The following is a 21284-nucleotide window of genomic DNA, read 5'->3' as shown; positions in this document are numbered from 1 at the left end:
TTGATTGAGCCTTACAAATTGAGGTTTTGGGGCATTTTGAAGACTCGTACCAATATAAGATATTGTTGCAGTACTAGTGAAGGCATGTTTCAGCATAGGTATTAATGTGGGGCATCTTTAGAAGCCTATTAAGACCTGTGGAATGATAATTGATTTGAACAAATAATTCTAGTGGGATAGAAATGTATGAGTGGTGAAAATTGTGAAACAACGATAGTGGAGTTCACTGTATATGATCATTTTTTCATCATCACTTGCATTACTCTTGTGATTCCCGCTGAGTTTTGGTATCATTGTAATGCCATACAAAAACTTTGAATGCTATGGAAAGAGCTTCACTGGTCGAAAGAAATGGGCAGAAGCCACAAGAGAAGATGAATGTGTTGACAAATGTTTTACGAACCAGTAAATATGGTACTGAACCAATGTTGCGATACCCAAGATGTATATTGTCTTCTACAACCCCAAGGTCTAAAATGATAAATGATGAAGATTTCTTCCAGCAGAAAAGGCGATGGAATGTTAAACAACAAGAGACTAGTGGAGCCAACTAAGATTGAATGAAAATTGGGATAAATCCTCCTTGTGATATGAGTCAAATCAGATAGATCCTGCTATCCCAATGATCTTTGTGGAGTTCAGCGCAGTCATGTACGTAGTCTCTAAAAATGGGGGCAACACGATCATGTTTATGATTATAGCAAGAACTTGAGAAAAAAAAAACACTTTCTCCAGAATGAAGACAGAAGACATAGATGAAAAGAATATAGAGAAAGATCAGAGGGCTCGTCAAAGATGCAAGTTGGAAACTATGAGTTGCTACACGAGCATATGAAGTAGACCCTTGAAAGAATGATCAAATAGAAGAAGATCAAGCTCACCACTCTGGAGCCAAGTGAAGATTGATTCAACATTTATGCATTCATGAAAACATCATTTTCATAAAAGAAAATGCATTACACTGATACATTTAATTGCATTAGTGTTTCATACATAAACACATGATTTTGACAGATCTTCCAGTGACAAGAGAAGATGCAGGATGTTGAAATCTCGATGGTTGAAAGGAAGATCTCAAACCTCAAACACAAGGAGTCACATTTAGAGAGGCATACCCTGAAGAATTGAGAGGTCAATCCACGGAGTTTCACCTCCCACGTTGAGCCTTCATGAAAGAATAGTGAAGCAGAATCACACCAGAAGATGTCTGAGTTCCATCGAGATCAAAGGAGATGGTGTTCCTTCGAAGAAGAAAATGTTTCCCGATGATAATTGAAGATTGAAGATATTGAAGCATCAAGATGAGGATGACTAGTTTTGAAATCCTAGAAAGAATGATGACGACAATTGGGCCAAAGGAGATTCACGTATCTAATGGCTTCCAGACAAGTTTTCGCGATGGAGATGAACTTTTAGAAAATTTCTGGAACTCTAAATTTTCGAGTATGATATTTTCAAGCATACATTAATGATTGATAATGTTTGATTTTCAGGTTCGACCTTTGAAGCAAATGAAACTAAAGCCTTCGCAAAAGTAGTGAGGCAAAAAAAGATTATTCGAGTCTTATACTCTCTGAAGAAATAGGGTGCAGACACGATTATTGAAGATTGTTCAAGTCTTATACTCTCTGAATAAATAGGGGGCAGACGCGATTGATGAAGATTGTGAGTCTTATACTCTCTGAAGAAATAGGGGGCAGACACGATTGTTAAAGATTGTGGGTCTTATACTCTCTGAAGAAATAGGAGGCAGACGCGATCGTTGAAGATTGTTCGAGTCTTATACTCTCTGAAGAAATAGGGGGCAGACGCGATTGATGAAGATTGTTCGAGTCTTATACTCTCTGAAGAAACAGGGGGTAGACACGATTGTTGAAGATTGTGGGTCTTATACTCTCTGAAGAAATAGAAGGCAGACGCGATCGTTGAAGATTGTTCGAGTCTTATACTCTCTGAAGAAATAGGGGGCAGACACGATTGTTGAAGATTGTTCGAGTCTTATACTCTCTGAAGAAATAGGGGGCAGACGCGATTGTTGAAGATTGTTCGAGTCTTATACTCTCTGAAGAAATAGGGGCCAGACGCGATTGTTGAAGATTGTTCGAGTCTTATACTCTCTGAAGAAATAGGGGGCAGACGCGATTGATGAAGATTGTTCGAGTCTTATACTCTCTGAAGAAATAGGGGGCAGACGCGATTGATGAAGATTGTGGGTCTTATACTCTCTGAAGAAATAGGGGGCAGACGCGATCGTTGAAGAATGTTCGAGTCTTATACTCTCTGAAGAAATAGGGGGCAGATTGTTGAAGATTGTTCGAGTCTTATACTCTCTGAAGAAATAGGGGGCAGACGCGATTGATGAAGATTGTGGGTCTTATACTCTCTGAAGAAATAGGGAGAAGACGCGATTGATGAAGATTGTTCGAGTCTCATACTCTCTGAAGGAATGGGGAGAAAACGCGATTGATGAAGATTGTTCGAGTCTCATACTCTCTGAAGGAATGGGGAGAAGACGCAATTTATGAAGATTGTTTGAGTCTCATACTCTCTGAAGAAATGGGGAGCAGACGCGTTTGCAGAAGACTGTTTGAGTCTCACTTATGTTGAAGTTACAGTGAACCGAATTAATCTTCTGAAATTTTCATGACCGGACAGACGCGATCATCTTTTGATCTTTGCTCTATTCTCGTTGTACGACAATGAACAAAGAGGGGCAGCTGTAGATGCTCGATTTGTCAAGGACGTTATTTAAATTCAATTGGGTTTTATTATTATCGTTATTTTGGTTATTAGCATAAGTTCGGTATTGGTTAGTTATTAACATATAAATATATGAAATAAAAAATGAAATGAAAAATAACAACAATTTGTAACATGGACTAAATATAATTATTTTTATTGTTACAGGCCCGAAACAAAACAGACTGGACCAGATCGGCCCAAATGGAATCAAAATAGAAAAAGGCCTGGCTTGGATGCTGAAGCCCATTGTGGCAACCTAATTCTGGAAACCCTAAACCCATTAGGGTTTCCTACCCCCAGCTCTCTAACGCCGCAACATGAAGGCCATTGGATCTACTGTGATCCAACGGCTCGCAAGACATTGTGATCCCCGAGCCAGCAGAAGACCCATACCATGAGCGCCCATACTTCCAGCAGACCTACGCCACCCGAGCAGCTCACGTGAAATCCATCGGGGCTATCGACAACACCCGTGCAGCACGGTTTCCAGGCATCACCACTTCCAGCAATCCATGTGCAGCACAACTCCCCACTACTGCCGCACGTGACTTGCTCGCTCCAGAGCCCTGCAAACACACCAAACGAGAGCAGAAACAGAAAAGAACAAAACTGGAAAGAAATCTATCAACTAGAAATAACGAAAGAAAAGGAGAGTAGGGGGAGGATCGAGTCGTCAACAAAAAATAGAAAGAAAGGAAAAAAGAGGATCAACCACATCGAGAGAACCCTAGAGAACTACCAGCCATCAACAACAACAAGAAAAATAGGAATCCAACCATCAAGATAACGACGAAACCAGAGACATCCACAACCAGAGAAATCCACAACCAGAGTCTAAAATCCCATTAGCAAATCAAATAATGAAACAACCATAGACGGAAGAGAAAACCCTTACCATCCTGGAGCCATCACCATCGTTTGAAAAAGCCAAACCCCGTTGAGTCATTAAGGGTAAGTCGTCGTTTCCTCTTCTGATTAGTCGTTTGGTTTCATCTGGGCGTGAGATTTGGTTTTGGGGGTATGTTGAGCATGGGGCTTCGGGTTTCTGGGTAGGTTTGTTGTAGGGTTTCGTCTTCCCATCGGAGCCCTTGAGGGTTGAAATCCACAACGGTTGTGTGGTTCAACGGTGAGAGAGAGAGGGTTGTTTTGAGAGGTGTAGGGTTGAGGTTTGGTTAAAGGTTGAGGTTTGTGTCTGTATAGCTCTTCATCGGAGCTCTAGGCGGTGGCCGTGGAGGCCACGGTGGTAGGGGTCTCGTAGGATTTACGGAGAGTGAACCGAGTGGGGTTTCGGGGATTTTGGTCTAGGTCTCAGCCTTGGTGGCCGTCGGGAGTGATGGCTAGCGGATATGTGAGCTTCATCGAGCCATGATGGCTGTTAATTTTGTTGAGATTGAGAGAGAAGGACGACGGGGCTGTGAGGGTTTGGGCTTCGTCTGGTCAAGCTGAAATAAAGAAAGAATAGAGAGAGGCGAGTGAAGCGGTGGCCTTCTATCTCGTTTAGGGTTGAGAGACAGGAGGGCAGAGAGGAGATGGGAGAGGCAGAGAACGGCGAGGGGATTTATTTTCTGGCTGGAGAGGGAAATGAGTTTAGGTTAGGAAATTTACCCTAATTTCCACTATATTAATACGTCAAAACGACGTAGTTTTGGGTAGTGTTGAAACGACGGCGTTTTGTTATCGTGGGAAAATATCCCGTGTTTTGAGGGAGGGGTTAATCTCGTTCAGGGCCCATAGATTTTAAGTCCATTTCGCTTTGGCCCAAAGTAAACTTTGCTGTTTTTTGATTTTTGCCTTAAATTTCCAGCGGTTTACACTTTAGTCCTGAATCCTGCTAGGCCGATTTTATTGTTGTTTTTACATTGGATGCATAGTTTTAGAAACTTGCATTTTGATCCTATGTAATATTTTGGTTATATCATGTTTGGACTGCATAGAAATGAAAATGTTATGAAAAGATCATATGATTTAGTTTCTTTGTATTTTAGTCCTATGTTTTGTTGTATTTAAATCTTTGTTGTCTTAAACATTTGACATCCACATTTTTGTATGTTGCATTTTAGTCCTGAGTGTGTTTTGTTTTATTTTGTTTTTAGTCCCTTGTAATGAGAATAGTTTCATTTCAGTTCTTAGTATTCAGTATGGTATAATGCTAGCATTTCTACCTTAATTTGTATTTTATTCATAATTAGGATATTAAAGTTTAATTTAAATATAATTATTTTCTGAAATTTTATAATTTGTTATGCTATGTTTTCGTTGGTTGTGTTTAGGTCACCTTTATTCATTAAGTATAGCTATGTATAGAGTATATATATATATATATTTTATAAAATATGTATGTGATTTTTATTGAAATATCACATTCCGAGCATGTTGTTAGTGTTTGTATATTTAGGTGTAGTTTTTTATGCATGTTTAGCCTCATGTGCATGACTCAGCCTGATCACATAATTGGATTAAGGGTAATACCCTTTTAATTTAAAATCGTCAGAATGACTTTTCTTAACTTACAGAAAAGTCATTTTTGACGATTTTAAATTACAAGCGTATCCTGTCATTGTCACCAAAAAAGGTTGATTTCTCACTTTAAAATTTTGGGAACGAAAGAAAAGGAAATATTCGGTTATTTAAAATTTTCGAGAAAAGGTCGTTAGAACTGAACTAAAGATTTGGTCTCGATATTTTTAAATAATCGAATATTCTTTATCTTTCTAATGACTTGGTAATTTTAAATTAAATCATATTTTGTTGCTTTTCAATGTTACAAATTTGCATTTTTGTTGTTTAAAGGGATCATTAATCAAATTAAATTTGAACTTGTGAAATTCGTTGCAAAGACATTAATTAATCGACTAGGTACCAATTTAGGGCGTTGTGGGGGTGCTAATCCTTCCCCACATGTAACCGACTTCCGAACTCGGATTTTGGTAACGTAGACCGTAAATTTGTCGTTTTAATTAAAATTAATTTTTATTTAAAATGACAACGTTTTTGGGTGCCCAATCACACCCTAATCAAAGATTGGTGGCGACTCCTCGAACCATATGTTTTTATCGTAAAAGGAATTCCAAATTTTTGAAACGAGAGGTTTTCTAAAATTGCATTGTTTTTAATTAAAATTTAATTGAAAAGAGAATAATTAAAGATGATGCGGTTTTCAAAAATCTCGCCCCCCCCATCGCGTTAAAAATCGTTTCGACATCCATAAAACTCCACCTTTAAGAGTAAACCATCTATTTATGGAATAAAAATCTTTTTAGGAAATTTATCACTTAATTCCCTAAACTGTTTCCCAATATTCTACTTTGACCATCAAACTTTCCAAATTTTCATTTTGGTCATTATCTAAAGTTTTTGGATATTACAAAGATTTTCAAATTTAGTTTCATGATCACTCCTAACACTAGTTATTGAGTAACCTTTTTCGTTTTGGATTACTTTTGAAAACATGATGAATTTTTCTAATGCTTCATCTTTAGTACTTAAGAATAGAACCCAAGTATATCTAGAATAGTCATCTACCAATACAAATGCATATTGTTTTCCACCCAAGCTAGTAGTTCTAGATGACCCAAAAAGGTCTAAATGGATTAATTGTAATACTCTACTAGTGAATACGTCATTAATGGATTTAAAAGAAACTCACTTTTGTTCTCCTTTAGCACAAGCATCACATATTTTATCATTATCAAATTTTAGCTTTGGCAACCCTCTAACTAAGTCTCCTTGAATTAGTCATTGCAAAACACTCATACTAGCATATCCTAGTCTCCTATGCCATAATCAACTATCATGCTCATCCTTAGCAACTAGGCATAAATTAGTCATATCTATAGAATCTAAATGCACCATGTAAATGTTTCATATTCTATGACCAACAAGCATAATCCGATTAGATGCAATGTCAATGACTTTACAACCATTAATATCAAACATGGCATTCAATTCCTTATCTCACAATTGACTAATACTCAATAGATTATTTTTAATCCATTCACATATAAAACATTCTTAATTTGTATGGAAGAGGTATTACTTATAATGCCTATACGTTCAATATAACTTTTTGAGTTATCACCAAAAGTCATATCTCCTCCATTTTTAGCATTAAGCTCTATGAACCGGCTCTTGTCTCCGGTCATGTGTATTGAGCATCCATTATCAAGGTATCATGAGTTTGAATTTATTTCCCATGCCTTGTAGCAATGCTCCTTTTCCTACAAACATAGATTATTTTTTTGATTTTTGGTACCCAAATTCTTTTGGGTCCATATTCATTAGTTTCCAAAATCTTAGTCCCCTTAGGTATCCATTTGTTTAGGATATCCTTATCTTTAGTAGTAATGAGTTCTTTAGGAACCCATATACTTCTAACGATTTTTCCATTAGAGGTTCTTCGGGGACCTCTATGATTGTAGTTTTTAAAACTTTTTTCTAACAAAGTTGGATTTTGAATTTTCTCCATTTTCAAAACGTTTTGTTCCAACTTTATCAAAAGAAGCTTTAAGATCATTAATTTTCTTTTGATGATCATCATTGACCTTTGAAAGTAAATCATGCAAATCAAAATTTTTCTTCTCAAACTCTTCTAGTTTGATTTGCAAAATTTTGATTTTACTTTCAAGATCATTGTTGGTCTTGGATATGAGATCATTTTCATTTTTCAATTTTCAAATATCATTTTTATAAGCCAACCCATTATATTCCTCTAATAGCTTATCAAACGAATAATCTTTAAAATTAAATGAGCTAGAGGTTACCTGAGAATCTTCCCCGAATGCCATCAAATACAAGTTTACTACTTCTTGTTTCTCTTCATCAGAATCTTCTTCATCGCTCCATGTAGCCACGTGAGCCTTGTGCTTATTCTTTGATTAACCCTTTCTATTCAATTGTGGGCAATCATATTTGACATGCCCCAGCTTTTTGCATTCATAGCAAATGATCGGGTCCTTCTCTTTTGGTTCATTCTTGAAGCCTTCATTTCGTTTGAATTTTCTTCCTCGGTTTGACCTCATTAATTTTCTGAACCATTTGGCAAACAATGCCATTTCCTCATCATCGTCATCTTCATTCGAATCACTCTCTTCCTTTGTTGATTTGAGAGAAACTCTCACGTTCTTCTTATTCTCTGTCTCCTTCTTTGGTTCGTCTCTTTTCTCGAGGTCTTCCTCTTCTTTAAGTATCATTTCATGCATGAGGAGAGAGCCAATAAGCTCATCGAGAGTCAAGGATTTTAAGTTCTTAGCCTCGATGATCACCGTCTTCTTTGATTGCCAAGCTTTTGGAAGAGAGTAAACTAACTTCCTTACAAGCTTGTCATTTGGAATGATTTCTCCATATGATTTGAGACTATTTACAATCGTGGAGAATCTATCCGTCATAGCTTTGACATCTTCATCCAGTTTCATCCTAAAATTTTCATAGCTATGAGTTAGAAGACTAATTTTAGATTCTTTTACCTCATTTGTGCCTTCATGAATGACTTGTAGTTTGTCCCATATCTCCTTGGCGGTTGTACAAGATGAAAATCTTCCGTATTCATCCGGTCCAAGAGCACAAAAGATAATATGGATGGTTTTGGAGTTGAGCTGAAACATTCTTGTCTCTCATTCACTTCACAATCTTGGATGGGTGGAAGGTTTAATGTATCCGTATTCATCCGGTCCAAGCGTCGGCCATTGATGACTTTAATATCGATGTAACTCTTCCCGAATCAACTCAAGAGGTGATTAAACCTTCAAATAAGTGAGGCTCTGATACCAATTATTGAGTTAATCGATCGATGGAATTGGCCAAGAGGGGGTGAATTGACAATTAAAAATTTGGTGGAAGCTTTTGTAGAAATTGAAAGTAATTGCACAACGATTTAGAGTTGTTCAAATTTCTCAATCAAAGTCTACGTCCACTACCTTAGCTATCCACAATAAGGATTTTCTAACAAATTCACTAATTTGTTGTTTCTTTTGAGGCCAAAGAGATAACCTTACAACTCCCTCAAGAATATACCCCAATTCTTGAGAACACTCTTTCTCAAAGAGAAGATTACAAATTTGCAAACTTAAGGAAAAACCTCACAAGGCAAATGTGTTTGCAAAATTCTAGAACAAAGAAAGAACACTCAAGAATAATACAATTAAGCATAATAAGTATTCTTGAAAGTAAAAATGAATATTGAATGAAATAGGCTTGAACGTGCTCAAACTTGAGGTTTGATGCTTTCTCTTTGATTCTTGTTGATTGTTGTTTCATGTTGTTGATCAATGGCTTCTAAGTTTGTTTAAATACTCCTTCAATTGATTCTGAACATTGGGGGATGATTAGTGAAGTCAATAGAGCCATTTAAGTGTGAAAATAATTAATAAAACTACTTGGAGTGTGGGGGAATTGGTACCTCCTCAAAGGGAATCGGTTCCTACAGTGTAAAAATTCAAATATTTCGACCGTTACACAAGGGAGGAATCAATACCCCCTGGGGGGGGAATTGGTTCCCTCCGAGCAATCTTTTATTTCTCAGAGCCAAACCATTCAGGGGGAATCGGTACCCCCTGGGGGGAATCAGTTCCCTCTGGGCAATCTGCCCATTTTGGTTTGAGATTTATTAAAAAATGCTTTTTGGCTCGATTAAGGCTCGAAATACTTTGTAAATTTGTTTAAAAGATTAAAACAAATTTTTTACACTTTAGTAAGGATTAAAATGAACTTTGAAAGACTTGGAGTAATTTTTGATGTTCGAATAATTATATCGAATATACTTAGAAAATCTTTTGTAAAATCTTAAAATTCATTTAACTTAATTTGTTATATCGAAACATAAAAATGTTTTCAACACATTCGACAAATATCCTTTTATTTCTTCAAAAGCTCCTTAGCAATCATCGTTCTATACCCCTGGGTTATTTTTATGGAGAAGGCAAAAAATGGGATCGCACTTCTCGGTTATTTGCAAAATAAATCGGGCAATATAATTTAATCTTCAGAGAATCCTTGAACTTCTTTTTGTGTTTGTGGGGGTGGTAAATTCTGAACAGCTTTGACCTTGTCAGGATCCACTTCAATCTTTTTTTTTGCTTACTACAAACCCCAAGAGTTTTCCCGATGTTACCCCGAAGGTACACTTGCTTGGATTGAGTTTTAACCAGCATTTCTTTAATCTTTGGAAGAGTTTCCTCAGATTCGCGATGTGTTTTCCTCCGTTTTAGCTTTAACAATCATATCATCGACATAGACCTCTATTTCCTTATGCATCATGTCGTGGAATAGTGTTACCATGGCCCTTTGATAAGTTGCCCCTACATTCTTTAGTCCAAATGACATCACCTTGTAATAGAATGTTCCCCACATAGTGATAAATATAGTCTTTTCCATATCATATGGATGCATCTTTATTTGATTGTGACCTGAAAACCCATCCAAAAACGAAAATATAAACTTTCCAGCCGTATTGTCCACCAGGGTGTCTATGTGTGGTATAGGGAAATTATCTTTCAGACTGGCCCGATTATGATCTATGTAGTCGACGCACATGCGAACTTTCCCATCTTTCTTTGGTACTAGAACAACGTTTGCTACCCATTCTGGATACTTGCTACTTTTAGGAACCCAACATCGAATTGCTTCTTTACTTCTTCTTTAATTTTAAGCAGTATTTCGGGTCGCATCCTTCTGAGCTTTTGTTGTACCGGTTTATATTTGGTCTTTATTGGTAATTTATGTACCATTAACTCAGTGTCTAAACCTGGCATGTCTTCATAAGACCAAGCAAACACATCTCTGTACTCTCGAAGCAGCTCAATCAGACTTTGTCGTTCATCAGCAGATATGATGGTGCCAATTTTTATCTCATTTTTATCTTCTTCTAATCTCAGATTCAAGATCTCAATGGGCTCTTCATGAGACATAATTTATTTATCTTATCTCTCTACCATTTTTAGTAGTTCAGAAGGTAAGTCATTTCCCTCATCATTATCATAACCTCTAACTTCCCCTTGATATATGGGCAACTCAAAATCTATCTTCGGGTCAGAGTCATCAGTATTCATACTATTGATACCAGAGGTCCTGAAAGAATAACGAACGAGAGGATATATATACATATACAAATATATGTGAATCTATCCCATATTAAAATAGAAAGAAATAATAATATATAATAAATAAATAAAGAAATAAATAAATAAAATGCAAGAGAGGATGTTTGTCATTTCGTGAGTTAACATGAATGCATCATTCATTAAAAAAAACAGATAGATTAACCCCTTACAAAAGATCACCTATTTTCCGGGGTTTAGACAATAGGGAAAGTTTTTGTGCATTACTCTGAAACAGTTTTGTAAACTACAGGTAATTCTTCTGCAGTCTAATTATTTAGCACAAAGTCTGGTGGTGCGGGGTAGATGCCCATAGTCCTTCTATCTGTGATTCCTTCCTCCAATATCACATTTATTCCCAAATCCCTCATGGCATTTTCAATAACAAGCTCTTTGGATGATCAAGCCCCCTGAAACATGTGGCCCTCAGATATGAAGGTGTCACGCAGCAGTGGGAAAATCATGGGCTCCCACTTAATATCCTCCTCAGCTAACCTTGCTTTCTTCCTTTCCTGGATCTTTTGAACATTTTTCAACTTTTCCTTTAAGGTCGGGTGATATCCCAGACCAAAACGATCTCGCTTAATACTGGGAAAAACTGGACTACTATTCCCATGTAAGCGACTCCCTAGCCCTCTTCCAACATTGGCTCCTCTTCCCAAAGTCATTTTCAGTCCCATTATGGTAAAATTGGACAACCTAGGCTTCAGAATTTTCTTTCATTCAGAAACAAATGTGGCATTAACTAATTTTAGGGATCTGAAAGAACACTCGAACGTATTTTCATCCACTTTGACATATAGAGCGGTAGTAGATATGGAAGCAATGATGTCTTCCTCGGTATTAAGGCATACCATTCTCCCCTCAATTACAAATTTGAGTTTCTGATGCAGAGTGGATGGCACGGCTCCTGCCTGGTGGATCCAAGGTCTTCCTAATAAGAAGTTATAGGTGGGCATTATATCCATTACAAGGAATTTGACCTCGTAGGTTGATGGGCCTATGGTTAAAGGAATATTGATTTTCCCCAGCATCTCCTTCTTCTTTCCGTCAAAAGCTCGGACAATGCTTTGACAATTTCTCATGTGTGTTTTATCGACCGAAAGTTTCTTCAAGGTCACTAATGGCATCACATTCGGGGCAGAGTCGTTGTTGATTAGTACTTTTAATAACACATGTCCTTTATACCTGATGGTAATTTGCAGGGCTTTGGGATTGCCCATCATTTCGGACGGGATCTCGTCATTAAAGAAAGTGATGAAGTTATCCACTTGAATATTCGCAACAAGTCGATCTATCTTTTCCACTGGCACATCTTTCGGTACGAAAGCCTGATTCAAGACTTTCAACAAGGCATTTCGATGTTCCTCAGAGCTTAATAGTAAAGCCATTATTGAGATACGAGCTGGTAATTTGTGTAATTATTTGACAATGATGTACTCGCTATGTTTCAAGAATTTTAAAAACTCTACAACCTTATTCTCGGTTACAAGCTCATTAATTGTCGGCTCATCATCTTTTAGTAATATATCAACCCTTTTTTCTTTATCAGCGGCCACTCTTTTCTCGGGTTCACTGGTCTGGTTGGGAGAATAACATATCCCACTTCTGGTGAAGTGGCCTACCTCATCCACATCTTCTTTAGCAACCTCTGAACTCTCAATATTCTCTAGTTGGCATCCATACCTCTAAGGGACCTACTTGTTTTCCTTATAAGGAAAGGCCGACGGAGGCATGATCACCACTTTTGGGATTAACCTTTCCATAGTTCGGGCTTTCGGTGTGATGACTAAACGGCAGTTAGTATTGTAAACTCCCTTAGATGTTCCTTCAAAAGCGCAAATCTCCATCGCTTTCTCTTTCTCTTTGTAGCTTCATGGTAAAATTCCATGTCTTTACTATCCATCAGCCTTTGAACCAAGGCCTTGAACTCATCACAGTTTTGAATGGCATGATCCTCGTAACGGTGGTAGGGGCAAGTGTGCTTATTCCTGTTAGCATTAAAGGTCAATCAGGCTACTTTGACCATTTGCCCCCATACCCAATGCATGGGTGACTTTACTTCATTAACTTTGGTTATGACTCTATTCCCTCTTTCTTTAATAACAACATTAACCCCTATCCCTGCATAGTTTGGTAGAGGGTTCTAAGCCACATTGGGCTGCTCACTTTCACCGAAGTTGATGACATTTCTTTTTCTTATTCTCTGCACCAACTTTTTAAAGGCTAGATAATTTTCAATTGAATGCCCCGATGCCCCTGCATGATACTCACATTGAGCATTGATGTCAAACCATTTTGGGTAAGGAGATTGCATTAGAGAAGTGGGGTAAGTTGACACCACATGTTTGTCTAACAGGATCTGGAATAGTTCTTTATAGGTCATGGGGTAGGGTCAAATTGAACCCTTTCCTATCTTGGTTCTTTTGTCCCTTGCCTAACAGGATTTAGTGCAGACGACGCGGTGGCTTGAGGTTAAGATAGTGTAATGTTATTAGAATCATATTTCTTCATATTACTGACCCTCATTATCCTTCCTTCTCACTAAAGGCTTTCGGCTAGATTCTCCCCCGTCTTGCTTCCCGCTTTTGATCGTAATCTCGATCATTTCTTCTGTATTTACTATATCGGCAAAATTCTTGGATGAATTTCCAATGATATGTCCAAAGAACGGGGCCCTCAGAGTATTTATAAAAAATATATTAGTTTCTTCCTCCTCTAACGGTAGATGAACTTACATATCCACATCTCTCCACCTTTGGGCATACTACCTAAAGCTCTCATTGGATCTTTTTTCTATACTCTGTAACAGAATTCGATTTGGCTTCACATCTTTTACTTGCTTATATTGCTCTAGAAAAGACTTCCTTTCAAGACTTAATCTGAGCCCAACTTAGCTGATTGTACCAATGGATTACTGAGCCTGCTAGGCTTTCTTGAAAACAATGAATTAATAGCTGATCGTTTCCTACATAGCCTGTCATTTTTCTGCAAAACATGGTAATGTGTACAGAATGACAACTGGTGCCATCAAATTTCTTGAAGTCTGGAACTTTGAACTTCGGTGGCAACACTAAATAAGAGACCATGCTTAGCTCTCTAGCGTCGATTACATATAAGCTAGAATCTTCTTTCGTAGCTCAGAATTCATGTTTCATTTGTTACCATTCTTTCTTAAGCTCTTTATCATGTTCATTTTTGGATTCCTTATCCAAATCAGGGGCATCTTCAATTGGTTGTGGGTTTGTAGAAGAGCCAGGTAGGTTCACTTGTATTTTTTCCAGTTGGACGGTCGTGGCTTGTAGTGCATGGACATGCGGTGGTGTGAAGCCAGGGGGATATAACGGTTCCTCGGCAGTATGATCGATAAATGGAGTCTCTCATCAGATTATACTATTTCCTTGTAGCAAACTAACCAGTTTTTTCATTATGTCGTTTTGAGCCTTCATCATCTATTTGTGCATATCCTCTTGCGCTTTCTTTAAATTCTCTTGCATTTTAGCTTGAGCCTTCTCTATTTGGGCAATTATGTCATCCATTTCCTTTTTTCGCGTGTTGTACAGATGCTTGTAAGTGTCTAGTATTCTGCCACATAATCTTTTTTTTATTAATATTGGTGTTTTATTAATGAGGTGTGAAAAATATGATTAAAATGTTATTCGTAAAAGTAAATGCGATGCAGATGCAATATGAATACAAGGTGTTGATTCTGGGACGATTCCTTAGAACAACTTTTTATATAGGAAACAAAGCTCGATTACAAGGATTAAACATATCAAAGATACATATGTGCTATCTCTTCTAATTGTTAGATGTGTCCTAGTAATTCCACAATCTTCTAGTTTTCTTCAGCCTCAGGATCCAGTTCTTCGATCACACTATCAGCTTCCTGTGATAGGTCAACCAAGTACTGAACCACTCCTTGAGCCTGTTGTAGGTATCTTGCAATGAGATCCTCCATTTGCCTAACTATCCACTGAGCCTGCTCCCAACGATAGCGCCATTGTATAACTCCTTCATAAGGGACTAATGTAAGTTCATTTGCTCTTATTTGAAAATCTTGAACTAAGGCCTCGAGTTCATCCACACGCTTCGTCAATCTTTCCACTTCAGTACAATTTGAATTACTTTATCAACTTCGATATCGTCGCACATCAGTCTCTAAGCGCAAGACTTTATTCTTTAATTTCTCATTCTGGGCTTGACCTTCTTGTAATAGCTGCTCTAAACAACTCTTTTCTTTTGACAAAATCTTAACTTGATGCATGCTTTGCTTGAGGTCTTTCTGACTCTCCCCAACTTCTCTCTTTAAGCTCATCACTTCCTATCTCCACGCAACAGATGATTTACTTGAACTGAAAGCTATATGTTCTTTCAGTATTTGCTGGTAAGATAATTGAAGATCGTCAAAATCTAGCCGAAGTTGCTTCTCACCTTTTTAATTCAATTTTCTATACCCTTTTGAATATCAATCTCCAACCCTCTCTGATACTCTTCATCTTCTAGCTTTTGCAAAATCGCTCTCCATTGTTTCATTTCCACCTCAAAATCACACTTAACTATCTCTAATGGAGATGTCACCATCCTCAAATGTTCTTCCACATGCTGAGTGTTTTCAGGATTCACCACCGAGATGTTGTCATTCACTCGACTGCTTCTCCACTACTCATACTCTTAAGATAATTCGATATCATAGGTGAATAGATTTACACGATGAGTTTGCTTCTAAGCCTCAGTAACCCCCTTGACTTTGTTCTTATACTGATCTCCTTTGAATGCAAAATCTGATCTTGACAAGTCCCATATGATTGGAATGAACTGCCTTGACCCATACTGTCTAGAAACTAATAGCGGTGCATACCCGACAAAGCCCCAGATACCTTGCAAAGGGACCCAATCTTGCTCTCCACACCTGTAAAGTATATCCGAAGTGACATTCCATGAAGCTCGCCACAAAATATCACTATACCTGATATCTTTGAAGATAACTATCCATTTCTCTTCGGTGAAGCCCCAAGCCATTCTTTAGAAAGGAAATCCTTCAAAGGTGAAAACCTGTCAAGAAACACTCGTCATGGTGCTCTTTCAATTTGCTTGAAATGACTAAAAATTCACACTAGCAGTAGGGGTGCACACCCTATAAAGCATCATTCTCCTTCCCGCCTACAAGAACTCAAAGAACGAAACGTCTCGGCTAGAATGGCTGGAACAAGATCCACATGCTTGTCTAATCTTTCGAACAGGTCGACAACTGATATATCTACATATCCTAGAACCTTTAGGAAAATAATGAGCCCATAAATCCCTAGAGCAAACAGGTCAAGCTTTTTCCTCTTGTCAAGGTGACGATTAATTACCTATTTCAGAGCATTCCAAGAGATGCACTCACCGTCTCATTTCTTCTTAATGCTTCTAACAACCCAATCCTTGCTCGTTCTGGTCATCAATAACAATTTCTTTTTGAACGAAGGAGTGACTGGTAGCTTGGTATAGATTCTATTCATTTGGGACCTCGGATGACATAATAAAGCTCGGTACTCCTCTATTATTGGTGTCAAATCCACTCTGCCAAATGTAAAACAGCTATAAGCAGGATTCCAGAACTGCGCCAGGGCCCTAAACAGATTTCGATTGATTAGAACATTGAGAAGATAAGGTATATCACCATATAAATGATAGAACATCTCTTTATCGACTGCTTCCCATCTTCCCCATATCTTTTTTAGCTCATTTAAATCATTCTAGCGTACATTGATGTGAGTGTAGCCAAACAACTCTAACACGTACCCAGGCATCAAACTGTCTCTGTTGGTCAACTGAGATTGTTTCGACCACCTCAGAATATCTACATTGTCTTCAACCTCTTTCTAAACCTTTCGTTCCATATTACTAGCCTTCTATATGGACATCGATTCCAAATCAACTCCATGAAATGGATAGTGCAATGCACAACAAAACGAAATAAAGTAAAGAAAAAGGAAATTAGTTAGTAAACATAAATCAATTAATCAGGGATAATAATTTTATAAAGAATCCTACCCTCACATACTGGCTACCCAATCATGCTTTATCAGATCCTACCCAAACATGATATCTACCCCCATGCTTTATTTGAACATTAAAACCCTAACCACATGATATCTAATTCGCATATTTGTTTGAAAAATAAACCAAACCACATTATCTCTAGTTCGCATACATTTATTCAAAAAAACGAAAAATAAATGACTCAAATGGCTTTTCCTTGTGTACCTTTCTCACAGAACTTCTAATGTTCGGGTTAGGCTCGATCTAAGTTCAGGCTCTATGTTCACTATATGCTGGATTCGATTCTAAAGTAATAGGTTCTCGAATTGTCCTTGTCGGTGTCCCCTTGGGCTATCGAACCCTTAATCCTAACCCATCACAGGCTTTAGGGGATCGTGTTCAATTCAAGGGAACACACCTCCTTATGTCTGTGCGGAGGTGAATACCATCACGATGACCATAAGGCATGAGCTCCAAGAGCGATCAACTATCCCATGTGGAGGTGAAAACCACACGAGAGAGTAATCTCTCACTCCAATTTAAATAGGAAAGAGCGGGGGTTTTAGCTCATGTCATGAGAATACAACTATGTAGTGTGTGAGAAAAAGCGAAAATACACATAATCACAACACACTCAAAAAATCAATCCTATTTAGACACATAATTAATCTGAAACCATTAGCAAACAGATCAGTACACTATTTATTAGTTAATCAAATTCGAAACAAACAATATTAAAACCAAATGGGGGGGGGGTTAAAAACCAAATTAGAACGAATTTCTAAATTTCAATTGCAAAGACAATCAATTAATCGACTATGGCTTGACTCTCTAAAAAAAGTCCATAGTAAAGTCGCCAAGCTGTCAAAACGGTCTTTTTCTCAAAAAGCGAGATTTTGAAAACCACACCATTTTTAATTATCTTCTTTGTGATTAATTTTTAATTAAAAAGTAATATGATTTAAAAAAAACCTCTCGTTTCGAAAATTTGGAAATTCCTTTACGATAAGAAAAACATACGGTTCGAAGAGTCGCCACCAATATTTGATTATGGTGTGATTAGGCACCCAAAAAAGTTTTTGTTATTTTAAATAAAAAATAATTTTTATTAAAAAACAAATAGAGGTCTGCGATACCAGAAAATGAGTTCGAGAGTCGATTACGCGTGGGGAAGGATTAACACCCCCACAGCGCCCTAAATCGGTACCTAGTCGATTAATTAACGTATTTGCAATGAAATTTACAATTTCAATTTTAATTTGATTTATGATCCCTAACAAAACAACAACATACGAATTTTACAATATTCAAAAGCACCAGAATAGATTAAATTAAAATTACACAGCCTTTAGAAAGATAAAGAATATTCAATTATTTAAAAATATCGAGACAAGATCTTAAATGAGTTATAACAACATTTTCTCAACAAATTTAAATAGCCGAACATTTATTTTTCTTCCATTCCCAAATTTTAAAGTGATAAATCAATTTTTAGATGTCACTTTTATGATACACTTTTAATTTAAAATCGTTAAAAGCGGACCTCTAATGAGTTAAGACAAACTACTTAAAACGATTTTAAATTAAAAATGTATTACCCTTAATCTAATTATGTAATAATGTGGAGTTATGCACATGAAGATATCATACATATTATGCAAAATGATGCTAAAGGAAAACCTATATCTAGATAGACATACGAATAAATAATTATAAATACCTTAAAAAACCTATCCTATTAAGAAATTAATTAATTGATATAACTAGATGTAAAATAACCTAGGGTCATATATTTTCCAAGGGAATTAGTAAATTTTTAATATTTTAAGATTATTACCTATCATATTCATATTTACATGTAACAAGGTCTTTTATTCCAAATCAATTAATAACTAGAATAATATTTATCTCATTAAAATATTACCTAAATTAAAGTGCGTTTACACAATACATTCATACATACAATAAAAAGCTCATTCATTAAAATAAAATAAAAACCTAAGGCCAATAACCTAATCTTAAATTTAATATTGCCATAAAGGATGAAAATAGCAAAACACCAAAATTCCTAACCAAAATACAAATTGATTAGTACATTAGTCAAGTCTGCTATACGACTAAATTATCAAATAACAAAAATCACAAGCTAAAAATGAAAAATAGCACAAACCGAGGACTAAACAAGAAGCTCTTGTAAATATGAAGATCAAATTAAAAACATGGAAACTTCAATTCGGTAACCAAAATACAATATTTTAGAATTAGCAGACCCATCACCGTAATTAACTCACCATTTCCTGAAACACGGATGATATTCTAACCTCAAAGTGTCGTCGTTTGGCACTCCCAGCAGCGACACCGTTTTGGTCACAGGATATATCCGACAACTAGGGTAAAACGTTTACCCTAAAACCATTTGCAAATTTCCCCTGATTCTCAATGGCGCCGTTCTCTCAACTTTCCCCCTCTCCTCTCATCTTCTCGACGAAATCAGGGGCCAAAAACTATGGCCACCGTCCTTTCGAACCCCCGACAACCCCCTAACCACCGTATCTCGGTGGTAGCTCATCCATCCGACCGCCGTTAGGAACTACCTAAGAAACCTAAACGAAGACCCAACTCCACTGTTTTTTTCGGTGACCCCAGGAGACCTCGACTCCGACGATGAGCACTCACATAGAAAGGTAAGCTAGATCGAGACCCTCTATTACTCTTACTCCTTTTATTTTTAAAAACCCAGATCTAAAAACTAAATTTAATCTACATGCAAGCCTTTCAAAGGATACCAGACTCCTCGGCCTTGAACCCAGCTCCGGCGACTTGGGTCTACCGTTAAGGTAAACTCAAACGACCCTCTCCTTCTTTATCTGTTTATTTCGAAACCCTAAAATAAAAACTAACCCTAATACTATTATGCAAGGTTCCCGAAGGAAACCCAACACTCCATCCCGGGACTCCGTTGGCTCAAACAGGCTCTCGGTAAGTTTCTAGCCCCCATCCTCCTTTCAAACAAAAACCAAGCACACACGAATCTCTCCTGGAAAGTAAATAAAATGAGAGAAATACCTCTTAATGCTTTCCTTTTTTTTCTGGATTATTCTTGGTTAATATTCTTTGTTTTTTTGGTGTTGTTTTTGCTGGAAAATGCTAATGCCCTTATTCAAAATTATTTTCGATTTGGAGAGTAAAAACAAAACTTGCTTCTATTATTTTCCGGAAAAGAGGGCCGAATCCCTTTTACACACTGTTTTTTCTTTCTTACAACGATTCCCTCTGTTCTTTTCCTCCTTTGCTGATCACTGCTTTTCTCTCGTTTTTTTTCTGTGTAGCCTTCTCCTCCTTTTTCTGATCCTTCGATCTCTTTTTATCCTTTTCTAGCTGATAACTGATTTATTTTCCGATTCCTCCCACTGCTCCAAACCTTGTTTTGCTAAATGTCTTCATGTTTGCAGGCTCGGGTGACTATTATAGAGTTTCATGTGGGGTGCTCGGTTGTGGTGCTTCACATGGGAGGCTTGGGCTCGACAGGTATGGCACGAGATGGGGAGCCGAGCCTTGGTCTGCTCGTGGGTGACAGCAGCATGCGTGAGGCATAGGTTGCTGCTATCGGGCTCGGATCGGGTTGTAATCGGATCGAATTTGGCCTGCTCTTGTGCTCCGAGTTTTGGTTGTAAATCGGGTTTGGGGTTTGGGTCAAATGCCCATTTGTAATTGGGCTCAAATTGGGTTGTAATAAAGCCTGCTATAATAAACAATATTAATAGTAATAGTAATATTAATAATAAATAATAAATAATAATAGCGTTGATGTTAAATGGGACGAAAAAACGAGTGTTGACAGATCCAATTTATAGGCTATTCATTGAAAAGAAAAATAAAAGCTTAGTATTAATTCTTCATATAAAAGTTGAAGTGTCAACAACCATGTCAATTGTTGGTAAAAATAGTATTTTTTAAAAAAAAATCAAAATTTAATAATTATATCAATAATAATAATGTTTATAATATCAATCAAATTACAATTTTAAATTAGATATATGTAGAGTATCAGCTTTGGATTTACTTATCTAAGCTTTGTTCAGCTGGAATATGACCTCAAATTATGGCCAACCATTCCTACAAATGGATAACTCAAACTCGTTTAGATCAATTCATATAATATTTTTCCAATTTTTAAAAATATTCTACTTCTATATGTAGTTTCATATGATATAAATGACTATAAATGGTCTTTACACACATATGTACACATAATTCAAAAATAAGTTTTCAAGCTATATCTAAAATTAATTTAGTTTTTAAAGAATTTTAAGTTAAAAATATATACTTAACGTTTTCTCAATTATACTTTTAGGTGAATATCATTAAAAAAACAACTAAATGACATGTGTCACCTTATATTTTTTTTGAAATTCTTTAAAAATA

The sequence above is a fragment of the Hibiscus syriacus genome, unplaced genomic scaffold, assembly GCF_006381635.1.
Source record: "Hibiscus syriacus cultivar Baekdansim isolate YM2019G1 unplaced genomic scaffold, ASM638163v2 tig00117007_pilon, whole genome shotgun sequence".
NCBI classification, from domain to species: domain Eukaryota; kingdom Viridiplantae; phylum Streptophyta; class Magnoliopsida; order Malvales; family Malvaceae; genus Hibiscus; species Hibiscus syriacus.
This window is presented reverse-complemented; position numbering follows the sequence as displayed.